Genomic DNA, 22,823 nt, shown 5'->3' with positions numbered 1-22,823 from the left:
GACTTTTTGCATGGAGAGGCAGCATCTCTAATTTAATGATAGTATCTCTGATTGTTAGTGATGGAAGAAATCGGAATTTCAATAAGGCCATATATCACTATTTTTTCCATATTTACTATATTACTTCATTTTTGCTTTGTCCAAATCACTGATCAAGTTTAAAAATATGAAAAATAAAAATGTCTCATGTTACTCTTATATTGATCATATCACTGATCAGAGGGAAAAAAAATTAAAAAAGAAATTCTCTTAAAAAATTTATATACAATATACACATAGTATAGCTAAGGATGTTTGCTTTTAACTTCATTAAGGACTTTTTGTATGGAGAGGCAGCATCTCTAATTTAAGGATAGTATCTCTGCTTGTTAGTGATCGAAGAAATCGGAATTTTAATCTGGCCATATATCGCTATTTTTTCCATATTTACTATATTGCTTCATTTTTGCTTTGTCCAAATCACTGATCAAGTTTAAAATATGATAAATGAAAATGTCTTAAAAATTTCTGAACACAACTCAAAAGCTAGCTGTGGAACTAGCGCGCTCAAGATAGTTTTGCTATTAATAACTATAGTGACATTATCGTATTTGATATTTATCATTTTCGATAATAATTTTTGTGATCTTAATATAGATCTAAAAACATCGATAATTTCCGAAATATCGCTCCTCTCTAGCTTTACTGCCTATTACTTCCTTATTTCTTGTAACTACAATTCAAGTGTGCTGGCAAAAGTTAAAAATTACCCGATAATTTATAAATTTCTTTCTAAAGAATTGTTTTTAATCGCTTAATGTTTTTTTTTTCTATTTTTAAAACTGTAGTTAATGCGCTCCTTTTAAAGTCGTAATTCATTTGAATATTTTATATTTTGTTACTATTATTTTTAAAAATTGCTTCTTATATTGCTGGTGTTGCTTTCAAGTGTTGCGGCATTAATATCGATACATTTTGCCCATATGTTTTTTAAAAAATATTGGGTATGAAAAGTTACTAAATTTGCAAATTATTGGTGTATAACAATTTTTAATAATTCGAAAAAAGTGTTTTCATCATATAAATTGTGCTCTTTTTTTTCTGGCTTTCAATCATTACTTTTTCTTACCGACAGAAATTTATCAAAACGCTTTTATAATTATAAATTATTTCACAATAAATGTTTTGATTTTTAACAAAATGGGAAATCAAGTTTCGGCAAACTTGTTTGCAAAATGCGAGAATGTGAATTTTTTGAAAAAAGCAATCAATAACGATTAAATGTAATCGGTAAAAGTAACGGAAATATAATTAAAAATAACGTTAGTAGTCATTAAATAAAACTATTCCTTTCTCCTCAAGCGTTTTCTTTTTTTTTTTTAATTATGATTAAATTTTTTATCAGCTCGAGAAACCGTATTGAGAGCATTGAATTTAGAGCGTCACTAGTAGTATCCTCTAAACATGTTTTAAGTCATTCGAGAGCCTTGTTCTCATATAATCCTCATCATTTTGACATTTCTTTGAAAGAAATTCTCTTTTCTGTTCCGCTTTTCGATTACCTCATGGTCAGTCATGAAGTAGTGACCGAGACCTTCTCTAATCGCGAAGAACTGCAAAAATTAAAGCGCTACAGCGCCAATATTGGACTGACATAATGAGAGAAAAAAGAATTCACCTGTCGGTCTCTGTTGGAACCTGACCCAAAGGCAGTAAAGAAGCTCTCTCTCTCTCATTCTCCCTCACTTTCTATTGGCTCTCGATTTGTGACGTTTCAAACAAGTGTATGCGCATGCGTTACCTCCTCATGCACGTTGTGTCTTTTCCGATGGATGGCCACACTTTGGCAGGACTCTAGTGCGTACTGGAGGTAAGATCTATTTTTGGTTACTGTCAGATTTGTCAGCTCTCTTGGCTCCAAAAATCTTTTCCCTGTTTTCATTTTTTTTCACTTTATCATGCTTTGTTTTTGTTGAGGCATATTTTATTTCAAAAAGTTTAATTATTTTATTGGGTTGTAAAATAATTATTTGTTATAAACTTTTTAATTATTTATTTCCCCGCTTATGTTTGTATTTTCCCGCGGTTTTGTTTTCTAACATTCAAATAGTTATTTTCTCATTGCACGTGCTTGAATACTTTAATTTCATTTTTCTGTGGAAAATGTTTTAGTTTAATTTTTATATTTAATTTTATATTTGCATATTTTTTTTAGAATTCCATTTTTCGCGCATTAATATAATGCCTTTTTAAAAATTTATTTTTCCTTGCTTCCTTATTACATCGGTAAAATTTTCAATTTTTTGCAATTTGCACTTGAACTCTATCTTATTAATATTTATATTACTTCAATCAATAAAAATATCAGTAGTTTTTCCTTTCATCTTTAATTTTCCATACCTTACTTTAAATATTTAATAGTTGAGTCCTCAATATTTAAATTTATTCCACTATAATTCCCTGCTTATTGTCATTGTAAATACTTTCCTTTTTACCTAGTTGTATAATTTTTATAAAGTAAACAAAACTTTTTATTGTTTGTCTGTCTGCGCGTTTGAAGCGCGATGTCGACAATTCATACATATTATTACAAAGTGAATTTTACGTAAGTTTTATTTAAGTTAAATGTTTTCTAAGAAAATAATCCTTTTAATGTGTGACAATGCTTAACGTGCTATTCATGTTGTTATCATCTTGAATAGTTATAAATTAAATCTGTACTTGTATAGCTATAAATTAAATCTATGCGCAACGAAAATCCGTATTTTTTTAATTATCTCGCGTAATTATAAAATATAACTGTCGGTAATTTTATATTTTTATGTGAATATGTTTTGTATAGAAATTTTAAATACTTCTTCTGTAGACCATGAAATGTTATACACTGTAAAAAAAAAATCTGGATCAAATTGCATTAAAAGGACCGGCACTCAAAGTGCCAGAGCATTTTGCAGTAAAATCTATTATACCGTAAAATTTTACGGAACAGAAAATGTGATGTACCGTAATTTTTACAGTAATATTTACTGTGAAATTACTGAATCACTGTAATTAAATAAATATTACTGTAAAAATTACGGTATATAATTTTACGATAAAAATTAATAGTACAGATGTTGCACTCCAGTAATTTTTACCGCAATTTGATTCGGAATTTTTTTACTGTGTATATAAACGCATTCAATTTAAATGCAATAGTTCAATTCATGTAACAATTTGAGTTCTTGAAAGAGAAATATCCAATTTTGGAAATATTCACTACTCAGATTTATTCATGTAAAGTGCTTTATTCATATAAATCTACTGTATATGAAGGTTCTTAGGCTTCTCCGAAATCCTGTTTAAACAGTACTAAAGTGTGATCATCCAATACTTTCAATATATTCAGCCATTGCAGTGAGTGGAAAATCGTATAAGCTCTTCAAAAGTCCCCTGTAAATGTGCTTTTACTTTCTTCTTCCTGCAGAAACAACTTAAAACTTATTTTTGCGTTAGCACCCTTTTTGGGGAACTTTTTCGCACTTCTTATTTAAAGTGTTTAAATATGTATTTCTAATTTCAATATTTTTGAGCAAGTTTAAATGTTTACAGAATGTATCTACATACAAAATTTGTTTGAATTTATAAAACGAAGTATAAGTTATTAAGAAACTTTGGAATTTTTATAGTAGTATCGAATTAAACAAACCACTATTTTTATCTTTCTCAAAAATTGCCAATTAATTAAATTTGATAATATTTCGATTATGACGAAGTAATAGTGCGCTTATTGTCCTTTAACGACAACCTTTTTTTTAAAACATCCCAAGTGTTGTAAAAATGCATTTCGATAATAATAAAAATTAAGAAACCAAATTTAACAACTACTCCAAATAATGTATGCTGACATTGTCATTAATCGTATATTGTTTTTCTTTCAAAATAGATTAAACATATTTTTTTAAAAAAATTTTCAACGGGCTACATTTTCACCAAGAATTATTATTTACTGAATCTTACAGGGTTTTCTGAACTGTTGTACTTTACTTTTTGGGATTTGCGTTCTTATGTTTCTAGGTTTAATATAAGTAGTCATAAGGTTCTTAAACGGTGTTTTCTAAAAATGTATTTTTATATATGATTAAAAAATATTTTTAATGGCGGAGTTTTCCAGTGGCATTTAACTATTATCAAGATTTGGAACCTGGATAATCTACTTTTCCTAACTATACATCTTTTGTTTATACTCAATGAAGGATTATACAGCGGAATAGTGAATAGAGTTTCATTATTAAAACTTATAGATCATTTGGACAAAAATATCGAATGAATTTACTGAAATCTTAATACGGTAACAAATTAAATCATAGTATGGTGCACATTAATCTATATTAAACTTGATTACATGATACTATAGTTCAATTTGGACTCTCAACTCGTTCAAATTTAACACCCTAGTAAGTTTTATTAAAATTTACACGATATTATGTTTAATTATTATTAAAATTTGCACGATATTATGGTTCTAAAATACCAACATCGTGGCTTAACGTTAAACTAACTTTTCTGAGTTCGTATCCCCCCCCCCTCGAAAAAAAATGCATTATAGTTTTCAATTGTTTTATTTTAAAACTAAAATATGTTTTTAATGACAAATTGCTTTAATATTTACTATTTAAAGATAATATAAGCTAATTCAATCTAGTTTTATGACTTTATTATCGTGAATGAACTGCTGGTTCTAATTAACGACTGGCGTTATTTATTTATTTATTTAACCAAACATTGTAATTTTTAATTCAATTCAGTATGCAAAGAAATTTTTTTTAATAATTCAGATAAACGTGCAACTAGAAAAGAAGGGGAAATTAACAAAATCTGCGTTCCATATGTGTGAATGCGTGTGAATATGGCTTGCTTCTTTGAAAGGGAGACTTAACTATTTGCCAACCAGAAGATATTTATATTTCTGGTAAAATTTCCGTACTTGTATGGTAATAACATTTCTAGTCAAAATAATAATAATAATTCTGGTAAAAAATACGCTGTTCTCAAACCATTCATTTGGTAATTTTTCTGTCCTTCTGGTAATGGTTTACCGGAAATTCTGTTTTTTAAAATTATAGTTTTTATTACCACACATATAGTAAAAGTACAAAAATTAAAAGTAAATGAAACCGAATAAATAGTTTTTTATGACATGCTCTAAAGTAACAGGATTGGACTACCTGATTTTACCACATTTTCTACCAAAGAGCATAGTAATAAAAATATATTTTATTGTGAATTTCACCAAAAACCACAAGCTCCTGGGTAAAAATTTCCACGCTTTTTGGCTTTTCCATAGAGCCAGAAAAACGGTAAATTTTACCATATTCTGTTAGACCATACTTTTTTTCCACTGTAATATAAATTATAAGATCAACTTTACAAAGCAAGTAATATTTTTATACATTTTTTTAAATATTGGCTCATCCTAAAATTACCTATATTATTTGAAGTATTTCAATTTATCTTCCATGTCTATTTTTCATTATTATTCTGAGTTACTCTTAATGAAAGTTCTTAATAGTAGTTTCTTAAATTGTTTCCAATTTTAAATCATATAATAATTTAATATTTTAAATGATAATTGATTATTTCTAAAATTAATTTTTTTTTAATAATCAAGAATATTCTTTCCATTATAATTTATAATTGTAAGTTGATTGATAATTTGAAATATTATTAAATTTTTATTTTATTTTCCTTGAAATGTTTAATTCCTATTATAAGTGCACTAAAATATTTATTTTCCTTTGCAGCTTATACCCTGTTAAAAACGAATGATTTAATCTTGTACTTCTATTGTGGTCTATAATAAGCATAAATGGGAAAATCTCGTCTGCATTAAAACAAGATATTAAAGGTATTTAGCATTTTTGATTATTGAGTATGAAATGTTATCAAAATGTTTTATTAACATTAAACTCACGACCCATAGATATTGTTCATTATTTACAACAGTAATTTAAATTTTCGTGTGTATTTTATTTAGTACCCCAGTACTCCCAGCACCATAAAGATGAGATTTGTCAATCTTTTTAGTTTTTAAAATTTTAAACTAAAAAATATTTTGGTTCATTTGACAATTTTTAGATTACTCTAACTTTTTATTAACTATTATAAAATATTTTTGCTTCAATTCTGTAGACTAACGCTTAATTGTTATATCTAAGAAACTAAATGCAGTAAAAGTTACGGTTGAATGAAATTATTTTCTGGATTGGCCATTTTGTCGCGAAATTTCCTTGTTCGAACCACAACTAATTTTCGAAACATGATGTGCTCTCCATTTTCCCAAAAGGATATTTAGAAGTTCATTACACTCTGCTCTTTATTTCAAAATTGAGAATATTTCGGTTAAATTTAATCGATTGTTTTTGTTTTGGGGATTTTTTGAGTATTTTTTAATATATTATTTCTCTATTTTAGTTATTTTTTTTCTTAAAATCTTAAAACTATTTTTGAGTTTTTAAAAAGTTGCTGAAATACGCAAAAATGTTTTTTTTTTTCAACATTTTATTTACAGACAAAATGTTTAAGACTTTATGAGGTGATGAAATCATAAAATGTCTTCGTTGGATTCGATATGAGTTCCTTTTTTTATACATTTATTTAATTATAATTTCTTATTATTTCAACTTGACGGCAGATATTAATTCTAAATTCTCGCATAATTACCATGAAACTGTATTCTATATAAAAACGTGACATTTGAATTTAAAAATTTTATTCACTATTATTGTAAGCAGTTAAAGTATTAAATATATTTCTAAAGCCATTGAATGAAAGCAAAAAGTAGTATGAAAGGCATTAAAGAAAAGCAAAATTCATTTCCGCACGTGTTAAGAAGAGATGATTTTCCCGCTGTAATACAGAGCCATCTATTGGCATCGGATAAAGATAGTATTTTATTATAAGTTATGAAGTTATGTCAATGCTTACTATTTTCTTGAATTGTCGAAAAACTACTAGATTTAGTATATATATATATATATATATATATATATATATATATATATATATATATATATATATATATATATATATATATATATATATATATATATATATATATATATATATATATACATATATATATATATATTCTGAATTTATTTATGGTTTAAGGTCTTTATTTCATGCGGAGTTTTTTTTTTCGTACTTTAGACTATATCTATTACAGTATATATTGTTTTGATCACTCTGAAATATTAGAACTTGTCAACTTCACAACAAGATGATGAGTTGAAGACATTTAAAAAAAAACTAATAATTTATAATAATTGTAATAAATTATTTTAACTTTTATTTTTTTTTTAGCTTTTTTATACGGTGCTATGGTTGAAATTTCTTTATACAATGTTATGATGTTTTATTAAGATTTTGTATTTTTACCAACTAAGGTGCTGAATGTGGTTACTTTTCTTTTTTAACTTATAACAACATCAAAGTTAATCCAAAAATAACATGCCCAAAGTATCATATAATTAAATTAAAGTAAACTTTAAGCTTTTTTTTTCGTTTTTGTGACATACACTGACACTCTTTATAACAAATACCATAACAAACCAACTGTTCACTTAAATTTTAAAATAGTAAAAAGTCCTTAAATCTCGTATTAAAATTCGTTTTCAACTCATGTGTGGAACCACGAGTTAAAGCAAATAATAAATTTACATTCAGTCAATTTGTTACATTTGTCTATTTAATTTGGGTTTTACAAATATAAATCTTATTTTTTTACTTTTAATTTCTATAAAAAATTGTGCGTGTACATCTTTGTTTTGTGGTCAGATAATTAAAACTATTGCTTTTTATAAAGCGTAAAATTTATAATTACACGCTGTTCGACGGTGGAGAAAAGAGGATTATTTTTAATGATCTAATGATTCTAATTTTCCTCAAATTTGTATAGTTCACTGCTTGATGAATCCCCATGATTCCCCTGCTTTTAGGGTGTATTAATTAAACACCCAAGATGATAAATCATCACATAAAATTCTTAATAACTATATTTTCATCGAATTCTAATTTTAAATGTTCGAAAATAAGATTTTACATAGTTTGACAAACTATTACATCCGAGTAAATGATTGCGCGAATCTGAAATTTTTGTCCAAAATAAAATTCGTCAGTCATTGGATGATTCTTTTTTTTTTTTTTAACTAATGTTTCTTGGTAATAGTTTATTAATTTTAGCTCATTTTTAAGCATTATGCCTAAAATATTTTGTTAGTTACCGATGTAGCAATCAACATAGAGATTCGTTATACAGAGAGTTAATTATAAAGCTTGCATATCATTTCATTTAAACTTATTTTTGTATTAAAATCATGCATAAGATGCTTCAATTTTCTTTCTACTACCTTTGTGCCTAGAGTTCTTTTAAAAAGAAGGTCCATTTATCAAAAAAGAAAGAAATGGTTACACAATTGTTTCATTATAAATATTAATTTTGACAAAACGAAACTGTTCGGTCTACCAAAATATTTTAATAGCATAAATATTTATATTTAAATCTGAAGTCAATACGCAGTTCTTTTCAAAACTAAAGTTAGTATGGCAAAAAAAGAAATATCCAATTGGTATGTACAATCATGTACGATCAATTTCTGAAGATAAATAAAGTCGTTTTTCATATAACAAACCTCTTTCTAGAGCCGATCATTATTGGGTTATATAAATTACGATTTTTTTTTAATTCTTATTTATTGAAAACAGTTTATGTTACAACTTTTATTAACAGCAATAAATTTTTTACTTCATTCATTTAGTCGATCACACTTGAACTGTTTGCAATTTTTTGTTTTAAAAGTTTGTAATGATGTCAAAAATACAAGTTAATCTTAGTGTTGGAGTCAATGCTGGCGAATATCCTGAGAAATTTTTATTAGTTTTCTTCTGACCCTCATAAGAAAAAAAAAGAAAACAAAAAAGGAGGTTAGTGACCCATTGCAGTTCGAACAATCCTTTTCACGATGTCCAACTGGATCTTTAAACTAAGGGACAGGCGTGAGTCTGAAATCTCCAAAAGGAACAACAAACCGTGCTCTAAATTTCTAAGTTCTTTTACCTTCTCTGATGTGCAAGTTAAATCTCCTTCTTCTAGGTCAATGTTTCACCAAAAGTAAAAGATGCCCTGAAGGTAGTTCTAAACTTTTGCCTCAAGCTTCTCTTCGATTTTTACTTGAAAGATTCGAAGGTGAAATACAGTCATCGAAAGTTGACTACGAGCATTTTATATTTTACTTTCCTATTTATTACGCAGTGAAATGGTTCTTCGGAAGTGATTGCTGATTACTTTCCAAAGAGTGTTTTTTCCTTCTCTTGTTTCTGTGGGGGGTTTTGGAAGAAAAAACTAGGTTTTCTTTCGATTTCCTTCACTTCCTGCTTTTCGAACTACTCGTAGTTTTTCATTACGATATTTTTCTTATCCTTTTTACTGTTGCATGTGATCGCATTATTGCTCTGTGTAGGGCGATTACGAGTCTTTTTCTAAGGTAAAGAAAATCATGCATTGGGCTGACCGTTTACTTTTCTTAGGTTCTAATGTCTACTTCCCAAACTGCATAAAATAGAGATATGCTGGCACGTTAGATAATTGTGGTCAACTTACCTCTTAGATGCCCCCCAATTTGATTAGTGGAAATTATTATTTAATATGGTAACATAGGCGTCGTTTAGGGGTTTTTTTTTTCGAATTTTTAAACCAGTCCCTTTTTAAAGAGAAAATATTTAACTTCCCAATTAATATAAAATTTATTCAAAAACTACTAATTTTAAAAAATTACTTTTGAAGAAATAATGAATACTCCTACGCTTTTTTTTTTAAATGAATGCAATGCAATATTTAACAGAATTATTTAAATGTCATTTTGTAATATATAAACCTCTAAAAAGATAGGAAATGTAAAATAGAAATATTGATGAATAATGGCTTGGATTTATTAAAAATAAATTTGAAAATAAAGTGAATTTATTTTTTTTTTTAATTTTTTGATATTTAAATATTTTTATTTATCTGACAATAGCATTTAACGTGCATGGTTCTCTTATGAGAGCAATTCAATCTGATTAAATCTAAAATTAAAAGATATAACGATTAAATTTAGCCGATTGAGGATTCGCATTAAACTAACAATCATCTTGATACTTGAAAAATAATACTTTTAAATTTCAGAACTACTAAAATATCTACCAAAAACAATTTTTAAAGCATACCGTAAAGCATTAATCGCTGAGAAGTAAGTAAAGGCTTCACAATTTCGGGACCAATAGTATGATTGTGGAACTGAGGCCAACATTGCGCGTTGACCGCGTTTACTTCCCAGACAAGCTATTGCCCATCAATCTAAAGCCGAGTGGGCTTCAAACCACCATGAGGGATATAGTCTCAATAATTCACAATGGCAACCAAAAATCCTACTATACCTCGTCTTTAAGAACTAGGTTAAATTTGAGGAAAATGATAATGAATGTAAAAACAAAAATGTATAATCACAGTTATCATAATCAAAAATCACAAATGCTTATATTTCTTATTAATTTTTTTTCTTCATTGCAATTGACTTATGGAACTCAAATACTCGATAAAATCGGTTCAATATTGAACCATAATATCGGTAATTTGAAGTATCGGTAGTTACAGTAATAAAATGTTAAATTGAACCAAGTATTCCGTTTAAGTTAACCATAGTATCATGTAATCTACTTTAAGGAGTACAATACAATATGATTCATTTTAGGGGAGAAATCGTACAAATTTGCTACACTTATATTAAAAGTACAAAAAGTTTGAACGATATTATGGTTCAACGCTCTCTAAAACTTCTAACAGTTTAGAGTAAGAAAGAAATTTTAAGCAATTAATTATTTAACTTTATAATTATTCTAATTCTAAACCATTTATTTTAGAAACATTTTAAGAATTCTCATAATATATCTCAGACATAGATTATTACCCTTTTTTAAATAAAAAATATATAAATATTACAGATAATAGTGATAGGATAATAATTGCATTCTAAACACTAAAAAACTTCTGAATATAAATAAATATTATTTTCAACTAAAAACAATAAAAATAGTTTTTCCCTTACAATAAATTAATATTCGCAATTTTTCTAAATCATTTATCGGCATTTTGTTTGGAAATACGTCACTATATCCATTAAAACTAATTTTAAACGTTTCTTACTCAAAAATCTGTTAAACAAAGCACCCTAAACTGGAAAATTGTATTAGTTTAAATTGAGTTTTAAAAATTAATAATTGAAATTATCATTTATTCACGTAAGTTATCTCCAATAATTGAAATTATCATTTATTCACGTAAGTTATCTCCTACCACAGTTTTCTTTATTTTTATTTAAAACTAGAAAGAAAAAAAACGCTGTTCCTTCCCTCTCTAAGTAGAGTAGTATTTGACTTTTCAATGTTTTATAAATGAGCATCTTGTAACAAACTTAAATATCAATAAAAACAAGTGATTAAACTACACAGATCAATTAAAAAAACGAACTAACACGTCAACCCTAAAAAATTATATTTTCAAACTCTTGTAGTCAAATAAAAGCTTTATAAGCATCACATTACGTTAACTTATTTTGTATTTAAATGAATGATACACGAATATAGATATTTCGAAAACATTTATTTAATTTTATTATTTTGAAAATTGGATTTAAAAGTGATTAGTATAAACGATGAAAGAATTATAGTACACTCACGGAGAAAAAAGTTCTAGTTAAAATTACCGTACTTTATGGTAAAGACATCTCTAGTGAAATATAAATAAATAAATAAAAAAAATTTAAAAAAAGCATTATTTTAGGTAATGAAACCGAAATATACGGTAATTAAACCATGGTTATTTTGCCGTTTGTATAATAACAATTTACCGGAAATTATGCTTTCAAAATTATAGTTATCATTACCACCCATTTATTAGTAAATACAAAGCTGAGAAATAAATTTAACCGAATGAATTGCTTTTATGCCATATTTTAGGATATAACGAAAAAATTAACTAATTTTACCTCATTTACCAAGTTCTTTTTGGTGGTATAAAACCATATTTTATTGGTAGTTTTTTGCAAAGTCGTTACTAAAGCGTTTCGGTAAAAATTACCGAGCTTTTTGGTGTTTCTGTAGCTCCAGAAACACCGTTTCCATATTGTGGTAGCTTTGACCTTACTTTTTTTTCCCCGTGCGTGTTACTAGAAATATGTTTTGAACTAGTTCCTGATGATAAAACTGACTAAAAAGTGCTGTCTAGGGGGTTTTCTCTATTTTTTAAACCTTTAACTTAAAATTCCTTGCAGAAAAATAAAGGGTATTTTGATTCTAAACTCGACTGAACTATTAAAGTGATAATACCCATGAAACACTTAAGATAAGTTCATTCAAATTTATTTTTAAAATATCTATGTTTTAAAGTAGATTCTGATATTTTTTCATTTAAATGTAAACCATAAATATCAAAATTTTAAAAATAAAATGATTGATTGAATTTTTTTTAATGAAAAGGTTTTTTTCCATTATATTGTTTAGTTCAATATTTTTAATAAATATTATTTTCTGTCATTTGGATATTTTTCAAAAATTAAACTTTTTCGAAAAATAACACAATTCAAAAATAATTTATTTTTAAAATATCTATGTTTTAAAGTAGATTCTGATATTTTTTTTATTTAAAAGTAAAACATAAATATCAGATGCTTTTTCATGTAATGGTCGCGTAAAATTTAAAAAATAAAATAATTGATTGAATTTTTTTTAATGAAAAGGTTTTTTCCATTATAAGTTTCAGTTCAATATTTTTAATAAATATTATTTTCTGTCATTTGGATATTTTTGAAAAATTAAATTTTTTCGAAAAATAACACAATTCAAAAATATTACTTAGTACTATTCTAATATGGAAAATTTTTCTTTCAAACAAATGACGTAATGAATTTTTGTAAAAAGTTTAAAGCAAGAAACATACATCAAAAATAAAACCCTTTTACTCTATTCATTCAATAACTTGAAACGCTCCTGACCCATAATCTCAGCGAAAGAAATCGAATTATACGCTTTCGCGCGTTTATCATATATGATGCCCCTAAGCTAATAGTTAAAAGGAAAGTGATAAACATGTGGTTACGCTTTCACCACTAGAAAAGTAATAGAAAATTTGGGTCGTCGGCTTGGATTAATATTTCCTCGTTCCTGTATATATCGCCGGAACAGACTGAAGTCTTTAAATCGATTGATGATTTTATCGCTTTAAAAAAAAAAAGAATAACTATCGAGCAAACTTATCTTAAAAGATGATCGAAAAAATCGAAGGAAGCTCTAATGACATATGAGGAAATTATTGTGACCAAAGAGTTTGACTTTCTGCTTTTGAAAAGTTTGAAATTAAAACTATGACTGGAAAATAGAATATTTAATGCAAAATATTGGGTCGACATTTTTTTATAGGCAAATGCTTTTGTTCGCTATTTCATACGAACAATTTTGTACACATTGTTAGGAAACAGAAATTTGAATAATTTTTATGCAATATATTTTTTTAAATTATAAATACATTGTATTTATCTAAGCAGAAAGTTTTTAAAAAAATTTAACCTTACCTCTGATGTCATTCAAGTTTGATGCATCCTTAATATGGTGCCGAACAAACCACATTATTGTACTTCTTAAACTGGTTTTCGTGGTATGGTGGTTCAACTCTAAAAAAAAATCACTATTCAATTCGACGCCTTAAAATTTTGAAAAAATTGTATCGCATTATTTTTCAAGGTACCAGTGCGGTCAGAATGCACTTAATAGGGCACTTAACCTAAAAAGAACATCAGTGTTGGATATACCAGTCAAATGTTGCACAAAAATGTTGCACCAGGCAAAAGTTGCACAAAAAGAGCAAAACTAAAAAAAAGCTCAATTTTATACTCATTGAAAGGAAATGGAAATTTATATAATTTTTAATAAATACAATGTATTAATCGCACTAGAAAGTTTTTCAAATTTTAAACACTAATGTCGTTCAAAATTGGGGAAGTCACATTTTTTTTAAAAATATTTTGACTCAACCTTTCCCGTTTTTACAAAGTGTCACTCACCATTACCCCCTTGCCCGCATGTCACACTTTATTACATAAACATATAATTACAGTTCTAAATCTAGTATAGTTAATAAATCTAGTATAGTTAATAATTTACAAAAGTGTACAATAATTTGGGGATTATTACAACGCTGTAAGTAAAAAGTTATATTTAGAGTTTTGTAAAATCAGATCTATAGTCAGATTTGTCAAAACTTTTGACTGTGAAAAAAGAAAAACCAAAACTGAAAACTCGAATAATAGAACTACAAAGCATAAAAACTGTAAATCCATGATGAACACCAGATAAGAGGATTCCTATTACCACAAATCCAGAGCTGAAATTGGATGAATTCATATCTCTTAACAAAGTATTAAGTATGTTACACTCTTTAAACTCTATTGTCAATTGGACGTGCGATGTATGTTTTTTTATTCTTTACAATTTAATGCAATTGTCACCAATTCATTGACGTAGCACGTGCGTGAAAAGCAAAAAGAAAGGTTTAGAAATGAAAGAGTTAACGGAATTTTTTCTGCTTGTGCTTTAGTGAGCATATATAATACCCTGAAAAGTTAAACTGTGTTATAACACGGGAAATTATGATGTTTGATAACATAAACAAGCATCCGTTAGATCTTGTTACAAACATGAGTTATCTAATTTGGGGACCCAAATATCTTTTAACGCAGGTTTTACTTTCACGAAAAAAAATTTGTGTCGCAGATACTATTTGAATTGTGTAATTATTCGCTAAAGAAATTAATTTTGTATATTTTGAATTAAAACGTCACTATTGCATTCAAATTATTTGAAATAATATTATTATCTATTAGGTTAGAATAAATACGTTACTGTGATCATAGTTACACACGAAAAAAACGTACTGATAACATCACCATCTTGAAATTTCAGTTAAAAAAATGAATTTCAAAAAAAAAAAAAACTGGAAACAATCCTTAAAATTTTTCGAATAACTTTTTTTCCTATAAAATGCATAAACATTTTTGTTTTTAATAATTTTAAGTTGGCAATATCTTTACATAAATATTTAGATTCATCGTTCTTAAATCATTTAATATTGTGTACTCTAAGCAGTCTTAGAAAAATCTGATATTTGATTATTCATAGAAATAATCCAATGCTTAATTTTTTAATCATTTAAAAATCTTTGCATGCATCTATATAAAATATTTGCTTATTAATAAACTTCTTAGCAAAAAAATGAAATATTTTTATATTTATAACGAATATATTTTATAACGGATTCCTACTATTAAATAAAATAACGTATATTTTTGTAAGAAAAAATTTTGTTACTGGCTGTAACAATGTTTGATAAGTATTTTGTTTTAGAAAAAGATGCCTTTTTCTTTTGACCAAACTTTTATTATTGTATTGACTTACCGCTGGATTTTAAATCCCAAGCCTAAAGAGATTCCTATGAACAATAGTTTTCATTGTTTTGCTACATCCTACATGACTTTGATTCTTTTTCAGATCAATGTCAACATGATCACGATATAACCAATCTCAGTTCTTAATCTTTATTGTAAAGTAATAAAACGTGATTTAACGTGGGTGAATAAGGTAGAAATAACTGTTGGAGAGATTTTAACATTAACGTAATGTTTCGTTATCGATATTTAAATGAGTATTTATTATATATATATATATATATATATATATATATATATATATATATATATATATATATATATATATATATATATATATATATATATATATATATATATACATATATATATATTATACTTAGAAAAAAACTAATAGAATATGATAAAACTAACCATAAAATATTACTTTATGATAAGTGCTAAACTTCGATAAATGTGGCAAAACTTGGAAATTTTATCATGATACCTAACATAATGGCATAAAAAAACATTTTATTCGATTAAATTTTGTATTTGTTGCTAAATGTTTTGTAATAAGAACTGTTACTTTGAGAAACAGAATTTCCTGCAAGCCGGTACCATATGAACGGAAAATTGACTTAATATGACTTAATATGAAAATTGACTTAATGAATGGCTTAAATACCGTATATTTTGGTTTTATTATCAAAATCATGTTTTGCTTTTCATTTTTTATGGGAAATGTCTTTACCATACAGTACAGTAATTGTGGCAGAATTTTTTCTCCATTTATATATATATATATATATATATATATATATATATATATATATATATATATATATATATATATATATATATATATATATATATATATATATATATATATATATATATACATATATATATATATATATATATAATACCATAATTGTTTTTGTTGTAGCATAAATTATTCATGAAAAAATAAATTATGTAATAGTATCTCTGTTAATGTCCATTTAATATATTTCGATTACCCAATTACATAAAATCCTAAAATCAGGAGCTACATTTCCTGAAAAAAAGGTATCATTTGCTTGTCCATAAATACTACAACATAACATTCTTGGAAAAAAATGAAAGTCTTTAATTGAGGAAAATTTTAGAGATTCTGGGGAAGTCGAGGAGAAGGAAAATAATTATTTACTTTAACTCACGAATTATTGCCTGTAGGCACTTCCTTAGTTTATGTTCCAATTTCTGCTACCGAGAGAATATTGTTTACATTTAGAAGAAACGTAATGCTCTCGGCAGTAAGAGTTTTAAAAGAAATTATAGTTCCTTATGAAACGTAAGAACTAGTTTCTATAAAGCACTAGGAATCGCATTACGTGAAGTATATTTGTGAGTTTAAATATTGTCATATAATATTTTTATTACACAGTCGCAACTAAAACAAACTTTGTAGAAACTTTAAATTAATTATAAAATAGATGCTAGGCTTAACATTTTCATGTAAATCTTCGATTGTGTAAAGGAAAATAAGTTATTTAATGTTTTAAACAGTGTTTTAGACAGCTCCTTTGTGGAAAAATGTAGTTACACTGTAAAAAAAATAAGGATCAAATTACGGTATAAGGTGCAGGCACTCTGGGTGCCCGTACTTTTTACCGTAAAATCCATTTTTATCATAAAATTTTACGGAATAAAAAATCTGATTTAGCGTAATTTTTGCAGTAATATTTACTATAAAATTATTGAACAGAAATAAATTTCATGATAAAATTTGATTTTACTGATGCTGCACTTAGGGTACCAGTACTTTTAACCGTAATTAATCCGGCATTTCTTTACTGTGTACATAATTGAATAGCTGAAATGAATTTGTTCTGTTTCTCTATAGACCAATATAAATAGTTAGTAAAACAATAATGTCTGTAGAATCTGAAAAACAGCAAAAATTACAATTTTGCAAACTTCGTTTAAATTTTCTGAAAAAATATTTTAATCAGTTTACAATGACCATATAAAATAGTTATTACAGTAGAATATATTAGTAATTTGATTTCTCAACTCAAATACTTGAATAAACTATGGAGCCAACATAATGATTTTATAACGCACTGATAGATAAAATTACTTTAGCTAATATGTATTCGATACAAATAATTTTATTAATATTTTTTGCCACGAAAGGTAAAATTTTGAATTTGAATTAAGTTTTAAATTAAAGAATTTTTTTTCTGAGTAATTTTTTATATTTTATTAATTTTTAACTTTTTTTTTTGTTTTAATTCTTATTCTTAATTCAGATAAATTAAAATATGCTTTGAGCTTATTTTGTATGTATAGATTAATGTCAGTGTGGTCAATTTAACGGGTATCTGACTGACATTCACAAAGCAAAACAATAAGTATATTGTTAATACACTACGCAAAATAAGCATTTTCGGAAAGATTTTTCTGAAAGTTTCATTGTCTTTTTTAAAATAAATTCAAAGGTAAAATTGAATTCTTGAAGCACTATTTGGAAATTTTTTTTAAAAATATAACTATGGCTAAAAATATAGTAACTGACAAAGCATGGTAATTTAGATTTCATTAATGCAAGAAACAAAATAAACTAGGAGCAAAAAAAAAAAAGATTTATATTTTGCGCTGAAATGCAAATTTTTTTAACAATTTAGTATTAACGGCATTTTAATTTTATTTTATACATGTGTTTTAAAAATATATATAGCAGTATTTTTCTCAATTGCCTTCATCTATACGAAACCCATAAAGATAATACCCATCTTCTTATCACAAAAACCTTTTGCTTAGTAATGGATGAAGAAACTTATCGAATCTCTAAATTGTAGAATCATTTAATTTTTTTAAAATTGCAGAATCATCTAATCTCGAAGTTTATTACAACAAACATGACATCGATTTTGTTGCGTTTCGTTTGATATAAAAAAAAGTTTTATCAGGAAGGATTTTCTAATAAATCTTATTTCCCAACTAAGAAAGCAAAGGCTTAAACAATATAAAGAATGAAGAATCATTTTAGCTCAATTTTTTATTGCAGCATGATAACTGTATTTTTCCAAACTTAAATCAAATTTCAAATCTTGAAAGAAATGATTTTGAAAAAAATCATAAAACAGAAAACTGATTTTTGAATCAATTAAATTTTTCAGCTAATCTCTGTGCCATTAAATGCCCATTTCACTATTCCGACATCCAGAAATAAAGCATATTTGTTGCAGCATCTAATTGGTAAAGGTCATTGTTTCTATATTTTCAGTCTCCGTTCGAAGTAACAAGTTCGCTATACAATATTTTGTGCCCGGTTTGCTTTGCTGCATTAGCATCGTGTTCCTGCCCTCGAAAGTTGTTTGGCGAAGGTAACTAGTTGTTTCTTTTTGCTACTACTGGCCCAATAACGGACTTTCGCATTAACTGATGAAGAGAGAAGGGAAATTATCCTTTGGAGGTTGTTCACATCTTCACATCCCTTTCGTTCCTGGACGAATCCCTAACAATGTCCCACATGTTGTTAGACACTGAGAGGGAAGGTTGCAGACCCTAACCCGGTTTCTAAGGGATCGAGGCCACTACCATTACGAGTGTCTCTGACCTGCAGTGGCCGCTGACCCTCCATATAGAACGGCATCAGCAACATCAGCTCATCTGAGGAAATGGAACGGAAAGTTCAGTCACTGCCTTTTTCTCTTCCGTTGCTCAGTTTGGCACCCACTGTGTAGATCTGCCCACGCTACAAATAACTTTCAAAAAAACAAAACATGCAATTCTAGATGGGAACGTCTTTTGACTTGCAGGTTTTGGAACTCGTCCTCCAAGAAAAAAAAAACATTTTAAAACGTATTAGCAGTTAGTAGAAATAATTATAAGCTTTTTCTTTGAGTCATTAGCCATTGTTTGGGAATGTCTATAATAGTCATATGTTATTTCATTGAGAGTTTAATGAAAACGAAATTTGAGTTACAGTTTCACTTAATGCATTTCTCTCTCTTTCTTTCTCATTTTTCCCCTTAATATATCTCACTGATGAGTTATGAGCACACATGATTTCGATGACCAATCTTTACCGTAAAACTATTCTTTGACTCCATTATAGCTAAACAGTTAAAAAGTATCGGATTTATTCTTTTATTTTGCTTTCTTTCGCATTTTTTCTCCACTTGCATTGTTTACTGTATTGTGCCTAATAACAGATGTTATAAAATGTATCTTTAAAAGTTATCGTACTGATGAGTTATGAGCACACATGATTCGTTGACCGATCTTTACTGTAAAACTATTCTTTGACTCCATTATAGCTAAACAGTTAAAAAGTATCGGATTTTCTTATTTATTTATTTTGCTTTCTTTCGCATTTTTTCTCCATTTGTATTGTTTACTGTATTGTGCCTAATGACAAATGTTATAAAATGTATCTTTAAAAGTTATTAAAAGTTATCGTACTGATGAGTTATGAGCACACATGATTTCGTTGACCAATCTTTACCGTAAAACTATTCTTTGACTCTATTATAGCTAAACAGCCAAAACTTATCGGATTTTTGCTTTCTTAAGCTCTTTTCCACCAATTGTATCGTTTACTGTATTACTCCTAATAGCATAAGTTATAATTTAAGCGAAACGCTCAATGACTTTTATATATATTTATTTGGATATATATTTTATTTCCTTCTTGTTAAAATGTGCATACCAGTATCTTATACTATTGTCATAGTTTGGTTTTTTTTGAAAATTTACTAAGATAGTGTAGGTACAAATAAAACAAAAACTTGACAATTTTCTGGGATTGTCAAATACCATTTTGCTATCTAGTTGAGTTGTGAAATTAATGCAAAGTATTCATTAAACTATAAACGAATATATTTGATTTAAAAAGTCATTAACTTTACGAGCATTAATACCTTATTTTTTGTAATTTGTCAATCATTCATTCAAATAATAAAACTATATGTAATGCTTAACATATTTTTCTGAGAGTTTCTTTTACCACACGATTTCTTGAAATGTCCTGTATTATAGCATCATAATTTTTACTGCAATCCATTAACATTTATAATAATAAAAAGTTTAAAGTATCATAATAAAGGGCTTCAAATGGCAAAAATCATGTATTAAAATATAAGTATGAGTTATGTAGTTAATATTAATGAGAGAAAGCCTTATTAATGAGTTTTTATTAAACTGCAATGTTAACACATTTTTAATTGTTTAAAAAATAAATATATAAAAATCTAAAAGAAAACTTTTTTTTTAATTTTCTGAAACATAGTTTAAACGCTTTGAATTTTCATGCCACTTGATTGCTAAGCTCGTGAGAAACTTGTATTCTTTAGTTACGAAACACGTATTAAAAAAAGAAGAAGAAAAAGTAACATTTCGTAGAAATATTTAAAAAAAACATTTAAATTGATTCGTTATGTTCATAGCGTTGAGTCACAAGCGTAAAATTTTATTTTCTGTTAGTTTTTCTTTTTTCTTACAAGTAAACACTAATTTAACTTCATTCAAAAAATAATTGTAGGAATAACTGCATTTCGTTACAAACTTAATTTAAAGCAACGTATGAAAAGCAATACACATTGATTACTGAAATTGTCAAAACGCTTGAAAAAAATGTAAATCCATCATTTATATTCTTACACGGAGAAGCAAATTCTGGCAAAATTACCCTACTTTTTATTTAATATTTTCTGATAAAAAAAATTTAAAAAAACACTATTCTGGTAATTAAATCAGTATATGCAATATTTTAAACCATTCATTTGGTAATTTCAACGCTCGCTATGGTAACGGCTTATTGGAAATTCTAGTTTTCAAAAAATCTGAGACGTTGCCCTGCACTTCCTCCTGAGCCCTTGTGGGAACGTTATTGGCGGGTGAGATGCATTATTTCAGACCTATAGACTCTTTCTTTTTGTAGCTCTTGTTTCCGTTTTTTGTTCTTTCTTTATATTGTTCTCGGCTGCAAATTTGTCTTTCATGTCTGCCATTGGAAATATAAAAAAAAGTTCTCAAAATTATAGTTCTTATTACCACAAATTTACTTACAAATACGAAACTGAAAAGCAAATTTAACCAAATTAATGGTTTTTATGCCGCGTATCCGAGGAAATTACTAAAATGTTCTTCTGAACTGAATCAGAATTTTACAACATTTACTTCCCAACAGCATGGTAATAAAACCATATGTTATTATTAATTTTACCAAAAAGTCATTGCCAGAGGTAAAAATTTCCGTGCTTTTCAGTGTTCCCATAGAGCCAGAAATATGGTAAATTTTGCCATATTCTGGTAGTTATGAGCATACTTTTTTTCTCACAGAAGTTGCTTGCATAAAACTTCATTGGTAAGCCAGTCCAATAAAGTTTTTTTTTCCTTACACATTAAAACTAATTAAACTTCAATTAAGTAATTATTGTAGTCATAACTGCATTTCTTTGTAAACTTAATTTAAAGCAATCTATGAAAAGTAAGATATCATGCTTATTAGGCTTGCATTTGTATTCATGAGGAAAAATTGGAGACATCAATGCAAGGGTGAATGAGCTTTTCTTTCTTTCCTTCTGGAAGTAAATGTTGAGAAAAACTAGACGAACTACTTTCAAATAATCACGGAATAAAATCTGAAACAAAAAATCGGATGAATAATTTTTATGTTTTCGATTCTGCTGACTATTTTTTTATTATAATTAGTAGCAGATAATGTAATGAAATCTAGAAACCCTTTGATGACTTTTTTTTCCTTGCTCGTTATTAACATAGGCTTACTGTGTAAAAAAAAAAATTTTTTTTTAAAGTATGCAATGAATGAAATATTTTCTAAGAACCAATCTATCATAAGCGAAATAGAATAAAAATGGAAAAAATATTCTAAATGCAAACAATAGTATCATTTGAAAAATTGCTCATTTTTAATAGTTAGCCCCTAGTTTATACTCTAAAACTACGGTCAATACATAGGACAAGGACCTAACTTCAGCAAAATAATGACACTTTTTCTGGTAGTCTCATGTCTTCATGTTCATATTTAGAGAATATCTGTAATTTTATAGCAAAACCAGACAATTTGTACCAGAATTGGTAAAAAGTGTTTGTACAATGTAAGTTTCAGACAAAATTTACTTCTGTTTCGGTAACGCAGATTTCTTATAACATAATTCTGCTCTGAAAATTAAAGTAAGGAATGATAATAGTATCTTCTATCATAAAAGATAATCTCTTCTTTAATCAATTTTATAAGTATAAAATGAGGAATGTATAAATCAAAACAGATTAAATTAATTTCGCATCGTAACAAAGCCTTAATCCAGACAACATGGTGCTACTAAATACTAAAATGGT

At 27.0% G+C, this 22,823-nt stretch overlaps 1 protein-coding gene across 1 annotated transcript in view; it reads left to right on the top strand.

Annotated features, from left to right (window-relative positions):
• Window positions 1–1,833: 1,833 nt before the first annotated feature.
• Window positions 1,834–22,823, top strand: part of LOC107445920 (myocyte-specific enhancer factor 2-like) — a gene marked incomplete at its 5' end in the record, with an annotated part of 59,195 nt that continues 38,205 nt past the window's right edge. The window contains 2 exon segments of the mRNA NM_001323815.1: window positions 1,834–1,849; window positions 5,763–5,866.

The sequence above is a fragment of the Parasteatoda tepidariorum genome, chromosome 11, assembly GCF_982258835.1.
Source record: "Parasteatoda tepidariorum strain Cologne lab strain chromosome 11, Ptep-v5.0, whole genome shotgun sequence".
Taxonomy (NCBI): domain Eukaryota; kingdom Metazoa; phylum Arthropoda; class Arachnida; order Araneae; family Theridiidae; genus Parasteatoda; species Parasteatoda tepidariorum.
The sequence above is the reverse complement of the archived record's forward strand: the minus strand, read 5'-3'. Positions and strand labels throughout refer to the sequence as shown.